Source organism: Papaver somniferum, chromosome 10 (assembly GCF_003573695.1).
Source record: "Papaver somniferum cultivar HN1 chromosome 10, ASM357369v1, whole genome shotgun sequence".
Lineage (NCBI taxonomy): Eukaryota > Viridiplantae > Streptophyta > Magnoliopsida > Ranunculales > Papaveraceae > Papaver > Papaver somniferum.
The window spans coordinates 34,860,438-34,868,316 of NC_039367.1; the positions used below are offsets into that span (position 1 = coordinate 34,860,438).

Consider the following 7,879-nt stretch of genomic DNA (forward strand, 5'->3'; position numbering starts at 1 on the left):
CTCAAAAATAACTCTTTCCTGAATTCTTTTGGAAAGATGTTTCTTGCAGGCTCTTACAACATTGGCTTGTTTTCTCCTTGGCTATTCGAAGGGTAGTTGTTCTTTGTTGGACCTCATCCTTTAAGAAGTGGTAATACCTCGATATCATTCGCTGCAATATCAGTGGTTGAAAGAGAGTATCAATTATTCCATTTTTAAAATCGAGATGTCACTTAAAATCTATCACTTTATATTGTGGTCCAAAGTTTGTCGCTGTAATCCAAAAAATGTATAAAGAATCAAATTTATTATATAACATGGAACTTGCAGATGACCCATAATCTAAAACTTGGAGCCAAGCTGTGCATTAATGTGACCAATAATTCCAGAATTTTTCTTTATTTTGATGGAAAACTTCAATTTTCCCTTAATAATCTCAAATAAAGGTTACATGAAGGGCAAATACATCAAGAAACAAAAAATAAAAAGAACAACATACTAGCATTAATACATATTCGAATAATTCGACTAGACATATTGACCGACAATTTGAATATTCTGATGCCCAAAAATTGTCATCATACTTGTAAAAAATACACGAACCATAAAACATAATTTCTGATGCCAATTGTCATCATACTTAAAGAGAAAGCAATTTCATAACACTAATTAACCTAATATTTTCTAGCATTACGTCAAAAGGGTCGTAAAACATTTTTTACTTCTAGGATACAACCAGAAACAAAAACAAAATTTGTTATAATGGGATAAACGGACATGAAAGTGAGGAATACGAAGAGTGACACACAAAGTTTCTGAAGAATAATATTTGTTGCATTTTATTCAATCCATCTCTTTTTGATGCTTGAAAAATAAAAAATAACCCTTTTTTATTTATATATATATACATGATAAGTCTAAGAAAAATGACCCCTAAGACAACTAAATATATGATTTCCATAAAAAAAAAAGACAACTAAATATGTCGTGCGACTCGTGTGACTCGTGCAAAAGAATATTGATGGTTTTTCTCTCGTCCCTACCTAACCCAAAGAAAGAGAAAAAAAAGCCTCGTTTACTCAGTCAGTGTTTTCTTTTCTTCATCTTCCCAAACCCTAAGATATTCTCCAGATTGAGAATGAAATCTTCCATATTAAGAAGTTTTCTTATCTTCATTCCTCGGCATATAGATTTTGCCAGATTCATTAACTAATCTCCGATTAAAACTGAGCAAAATTAATTCTTTCCCGGTATCGATTTCATACTCCCTCCAAAATAAGTCTAGATAACGATTCTCCTAAATCAAGCAACTAATTTCCGAGGAAAACTGAGGTTTTAGTTTGGCGGGAGGCTTCGCGCTAATTTTTTTTGGGTTTCGAATTTCATCCAAAATTCAGGCTATATAAACCCAGAGGCATCGATGGAACATTCCATCTCATCTTCTCAGAAACTTATTTCTTCAAAATCCTAAGGTACTCATTATATTTTTCTTTTACAATACGTTTTTACATTTTTCCTTAATTTTGGTTTTAAAACCTTATTATTTTCAACTGTGTTGTGATTGCTTGATGTGTTCTTCTTCAATGAATCTATTCAAGCTTCCCTACTTGGTGATGGAAATCTGGTGTTTTAAATCTTACTTTTTTGGTACTTTGATTGTGAGCAATATCCATCTGTGATTCTTTAACCTTTTGCGTTGTTGAGTATGGTTGTTGATGGGTTACTCTTCCATGGAATCAAATCAATGCCAATTAGTTACATCTGTTTTTTTTTTTCAGTATGTTTGTTGATGGGTTCCTCTTCCATGGAATCAAATAAATCCCAAATACTTACATCTGTAGTTCCCTAAGAAGATGTTGCTTGCTTTGATGTTCATAATGGTACTTCTAAGTAGGCAGCAAAGGAGTCAATATGGTGACTACAAAACTGTAGCATTATACTTTCTTGTCTACTTTTATTAACCAACTATTAGGTCAATGTTTTAAGCTAAACTAGCTGAGAGGCAGCACCTTTTATTAACCAACTATTAGGTTAATGCTTAAGTTGACTAGCTGAGAGGCAGCACTACTATAGGATAGTGCATCTATAGGATTTGCAGTTGTGATGTCTCCTAACAATGTGGTTGTTGACGTTTTTCTAAAGTATTGTCGCCCAACTTTTGTAAATGAAGCATGACCATGGTTCAGAGTTTGAACATAGCTGCTCGTTCGTGGATTTCCTTAGCCATTTGTCATGTTGCTGTCTTTTTATTTCCACAAGAATGTTTGGACTTTGATTATCTTGAAGCATCCTTGGTTTTTTATTTTGCTTACACTTCTGTACTTTTCTTTTCAGTTTGTCCTATTTCAAATGGCGCCCCAAATCACTGCTTCCACGGGTATGAAAAATCACAAATATTGTTGTTATGTTATGTTTGTTTGTTCTGTGATTTTTTAGCTTATCGACATTTTCAACATGTTTTTTTTTTTTTTTTTGTTTCAAGAATCAACTACCAAAAAATGAAATACAAGGGGAATAAGTCGGAGAGTCGGGCTTGAGAGACTACAAGCGATGACGAAGGACCGAAAATTGGCCGTGAAGTTTAAAGAGTCTGCAGGTGTGGCGGTGTGCTTCAACAGAAGAAAACTGGCCACAGAATATGGGGTCATTGTCAGGTCTTTTTCTCCCTTGGAATACAAATCATGGAAAAATATTCCATTGCATGACAGAGAAGCCTTAATGGAAAGGGTTAAGGTATGTTTAATCGTGTACAATATTTTACTTGTAAACTACAGGTTGACTTGAGATAACTTTTATCTTGTTGCAGGACAAGTTCTGGGTGGACCTCAGCGTCCCCTTTTTCTGGGATTTCCTACACCGATCAATGGGCAAAAAGTACAACAGTCATAGGAGTTTGATGTCCTCCTATTTTAAGAGATTGTTCGATTCCTCTCATTCCATTGAGAAATTAAAGATAAGCCATACAAAGATGTGCCCCAGGATAAGTGGGAGTGGCTTTGCAACCACTTCTCTTCACCTGAATTTAAGGTATTACACTGATTTAGATTTGGTGGCAACAAAAATGCTTTACTAATGTATGTACTGATAATTTAAATGAAATTGCAGAAACGGTCGTTAGCTGGATCCGCAAACAGGGAAAAGGTTCAGTACAACCATTGCAGTGGTTCCATGGCATTTGTTGTGCGTCATGAGCAGGTATTCATTTGTACCCCTAACTACCGATTTCTGGTTAGTTGAATAGTATGATCTATTGTAACACATGAAATTGCTAAAAAGTTTTGGATCTTATTCTTCATGAAACAGAGGATGGAATCGGGAAATTATTCCCCTATCCAAGTGTTCCATGACACACACACTCGCGTGATTGATAAAACGACTAACAATCGAATCTGGCTAAGCGACGAGGCACGCAGCCGATATGTAAGTTATCATCATGTGAATAAAGGTGTAAAATGTTAAGTTGCACCGTTTTTGTTCATCTGGAACTATATCCTTGCATCATCCATGAAACATAAATGGCTTTTTTCTGGGATCTGTTTAGGTTCTTCTTATTACTTATACATGATCTTTGTGTAGGATCAAATGCTCGCTCTCAAAGAACAAAGCATGGAAGAAGGATCAGAACCTAGAGATGAAGACGACATCTGTGCTAAGGTCCTTAAAAAGAAAAAAACAAGAAGGCATGTATTTGTTCTGCAGTCAAATCAAGAAACTGAAGAACTGCGTGAGAAAGTACGAAAACAAGAAGAAGAAATTCGGAAAATGAAAGAAAACCAGGCATTATTCCAACAGGATGTGCTTAATCGTTTAGGACTTAATGTCATAGTTACGGACACTCATGATCAGTAGTCTAAGTTAAATTTGGTTTTACTGTTTTAGTTCGTCACTTGCGAGACTCATGCTCAACAGTTTAAGTTAGTTTCTTTCTTTTATTTTGTTGGTTTGGTATATGTGTTCAATTAGTTTGGTTTTGTTTATTCTTTGTATTACTTTTCATTCTATGAGCAATAAAATTAATCTTTAAGATTCCCTAAGTTTTCGATCTTCTACTCTATATCGTATAAGTCAATTATGTGGTTTTTAGCTTTGACAGATTTGGAGTACGTGGTGTTTCATGCTGCCATAAGCTCTAGAGGTTCCCTTGCTGTCCAGGTACTATTACTAGATGTAAATGAATTTGTGATGAAATGATCATGAGTATACTGGAAGTCTTTTATTGAGGTTAACAATGATTTGTCTGTTGTATGTGGGGAAACAGGAGTACTATATCAGGCATAGAGATGGCTGCACTCTGGGTTCAGAGAGGGAGAGACAAAGGGTCAGGCAGTACTTGGTAGCAGCTGCAGAACGCAGGGTCTCCCATGTATGTATGCCCAGCTGTATATTCATCTACTTAAGAGATCAGCACATTTATCAATCAAACCTATGCCTAAGGTTATCACCTGATCACTGCTAGAAGTCCTTTTTCTAATCCTTGTTTTCTCTCTTATTTGTTTTTCTCAAAATACAGGGGTTGAAGTTGGATGTGTGCACTAAGAACAGAGTGGTATTTCTTGAAGTGGGGGTGTAGAGGGAAGGCCTGCAAAACTGTCATTGGTCGATCTCCGCGAGTCTAAGGTAATTGCCAATAGTCCATTACAGGGAATGCATATCTTGAACCTGTTCGATTATCACTCTTTGAAAAACTGTAACTGCTAATAAATCCACTTTGGGTTCTAAATATAAGTCTGTTGGAGATTGAGCGTAGAGGTTATTGGTACATTGTACTACCAATTGGAAACAATAATTCGATTTCTATAAGTTACTGGGATTGTAATGTCTGTCATTTTTTACTGCTTGTAACTTGATATGAAGTTCTAATTATATAGAACTTGATTCAACTGTATTGCAGGCGTGGGGAATTCTTGTATCCTTGATGCTTGAGCTGAAGTTCTCATTATAATGGTTGCTTTTCTTGTATTTGTATAACAAATCTTCCAATTCGAAAAGGAGTGATTGAGGGTGAATGTCAAACAGAAGGTATTTTCTGATGTCCCTAATTTTTTAGCAACACACTCAGACATTGGTACTGGTTTTAAAGTTATTTATTAGGGTGTAACTCATGTTTTAGGGACCTTAATGATTGGATCCCACCTCTGATTGGAGTATAATAGCAAAAGGAAAATAATGGAGTTGTATTCTTCTTTCTGAAAGCTATAATTTGTTTAAGGTTAGCTAAATATGTTTTCATAATTGTTGATAGTATAGAAATATGGAAAACTAATTTGTGTCATCTATATTGGTGATGCAGTTAGCACTCTCTTGACACCGGTGCAGTTTCGCTATTAGTGATGATGCAAGTGCATTATGTTGCAGAACCTATTTTCTATCTTTAAAGATAGTGCAGTTAGCTTGCTGCAGTTCCATCTTTTAGGTTTTCCAACATGTGGTTGGCAATTAGAGAAACACATTTAATTTGTCAAATGTTTGCGTTCGTCTCCTCGGCTTTGATGATAGATAACAGACCTTTTCTTGGACATTTCATCAGCATTATGAAAACTTCGTTGGCCTTGGATTCAATGTTTTATCGTAGTTGACACTCAATTAAAATAACAAAGTTTTCAGTATATAAGCTGACTTAGGGGAAGCATTATGAAAACTTCGTTGGTTCTGGACTGTCTGTCATTTTTTACAAGCTTGTAACAAATTCAAATTATATTGAACTAGATTGTGCTTAGTGGGCTAGGGGAATTCTCGAACCCTTGATGCTTGATTTCAGACTAGTACATATGAGAATTATTTGTATGGACCTCAATGCTTTAGATATCGTACTCCATGGTCTTCATTCAATTTTAAGTTACCTTATTATGAATTGAGTCCACAACAGATTACGCTTAGAATGGATTTCAAGTAACCTTATTGTCTGTATTGATTTTATAATCTCATTTTGCAGACGTCTCAAAGCCTCAATATGTTCGTGTAAATACGCTTAAAATGGATTGCGAGTCTGCTTTTCATGAATTGAGCAAACAGCACAAGATGCGAGTCTACCTGATTCAGCACAAAAAGGAATGCACAATAGGTGATTCAGGTTCAGGTGATGCCTGTGAGGAGTGTCCTTGCAACAACCGTCCCAGTCATACTCGAAGCAACATCACCACTTCAATTCCTCTGAGCAGACTAAATCACAAGCACTCAGAATGTTTGGATTTTGTGACCACAATTTGCCTTGCCATTACAAAGTTTTAACGGGGAAATTTCAAATTTGCTTCGTGTTCATTTAGATGACGAACCGATTTTTGTCTGCATAAATAGATATAAGGACAAAATCTACACGTTGTCAGCAGTAGTTTTTTCAGAGACCAATTTTTTTTTTCTGTCGGTAGAAAACAATCCATTTGCAAAAACAATTTGTTTGGATACTAATAGTTCTAACGGCAAAATCTTCGTTTGATGGGCATTCATTTTGGCGACAAACTAATTTTGTCAGTGTAAGATATATTCAGGGACAAAAGTCTTGGATCGTTAGCAATAATATGTATGGAGACTATAATTTTCCTTTGTCACTAGAAACCAATTCAGTGACCGAAATAATTTGTCAAAAAGAAAAAATTAGAGACGGAGACGGGATTGGTCATTATATTTGGTCGCAAAAAAAAATTCAGAGACGGAGACAGGATTGGTCACCATACTTGGTCACAAAAATTTTCAGTGACAACTTTAAAGACTAAATTTACCGCTTGTCATGGAAAAAATATATATGGTGACCAAAAAAATATTCCTCCCTAAACACTAGATTTGTAGACAAAATTTTATTGGTCACATAAAATTTTGTCACTAAACGTGTGTTTTGTTGTAGTGCAAGTATTTATAGACAAGGAAGTTTGGACACCAAGAAATTTCCAAAATCGAAAATATTCTCAAGATATGCAATATATTCCAAATTTGGTTTCCATAATTCCTGGAAATGCTCTGTCCAGAATATTGACCGAAAATCTCTTTGGAAAATCTTCAACTAGTAAATGCATATTACTAATCTCATTTTTATAAAATAAAATTAAAAACCTTAAATAAAAGATTCTTAACTTATTTATGTTTCGATCCTAGGATTTTCTTCCTTTGGCTATTAAGGAATAACTTTGAACAATTAAAGATTAACGTTACTGCACATGTTGAAAGTATGTCGACATCCTTACTTTGTAAGTCCTCTTTCATACTTACAACCTTGAAATCGATTTTCCACACTTCCAAAAAAGTTTAGAATTGGTTCATCTAACTTTCAAGAACTATGTGATTGATCAAGAACACTCAATCACAAATCATGGGTTGCACGGTTCTACCAAAACAAGTTTCGTTCCACCTCCATGTGAGTACTGTGCATAGTCACACTAGCTTTCCAAAATTCGGTTGACTAGGTACTAGGATCGGTTCCCCACATATATATGGTATCTCACTTGAATGTGTTGCACATGTCTATAGGATCGGTTCCCCTTTGCCTAAAAACGTGTTGCACATGTCCATAGGATCGGTTCCCCTTTCTGCTAAAACATGCTGCACCTCATACAAGGATCGATTCCCCTTTGTGATAGGTTGCATCTCTTACTAGGATCGGTTCCCCTTTACCCAGATTCGGTCTTACCAATAACACAAAATCGATCATACCATCTCAAGTGATTACTTAAGATCGGTTTCACTAATAAAAGTCATACCAATACAAAAGTCAGGCCTTTGTGAATAGTTTTACCAAGAACACAAACAAGTCATGAGCGGTTATACTAATCACACATATTGGTTGTTCACAAGATATGCAATGAATAACAATACCAAATGCCTGGAGATTTTCTTTTCGATTCACAAAACAAGTTCATGAATTTACTTCCTTAAAACCCATGTAAAACATTGTTTGCTAGGATGCAATCCT

General features: G+C 35.4%; 1 long non-coding RNA gene across 2 annotated transcripts; it reads left to right on the forward strand.

Annotated features, from left to right (window-relative positions):
* Nucleotides 1-1,171: 1,171 nt before the first annotated feature.
* Nucleotides 1,172-3,987, forward strand: LOC113317251. Of its 2 annotated transcripts, none has more exons than XR_003343363.1 (7): nt 1,172-1,451; nt 2,314-2,356; nt 2,462-2,712; nt 2,786-3,006; nt 3,085-3,174; nt 3,283-3,399; nt 3,556-3,987. It is a non-coding gene; the product is annotated as an uncharacterized LOC113317251 (long non-coding RNA). The 2 variants fall into 2 exon arrangements; XR_003343364.1 differs by having other exon boundaries at nt 2,462-2,633.
* The last annotated feature ends 3,892 nt before the right edge of the window (nt 3,988-7,879 follow it).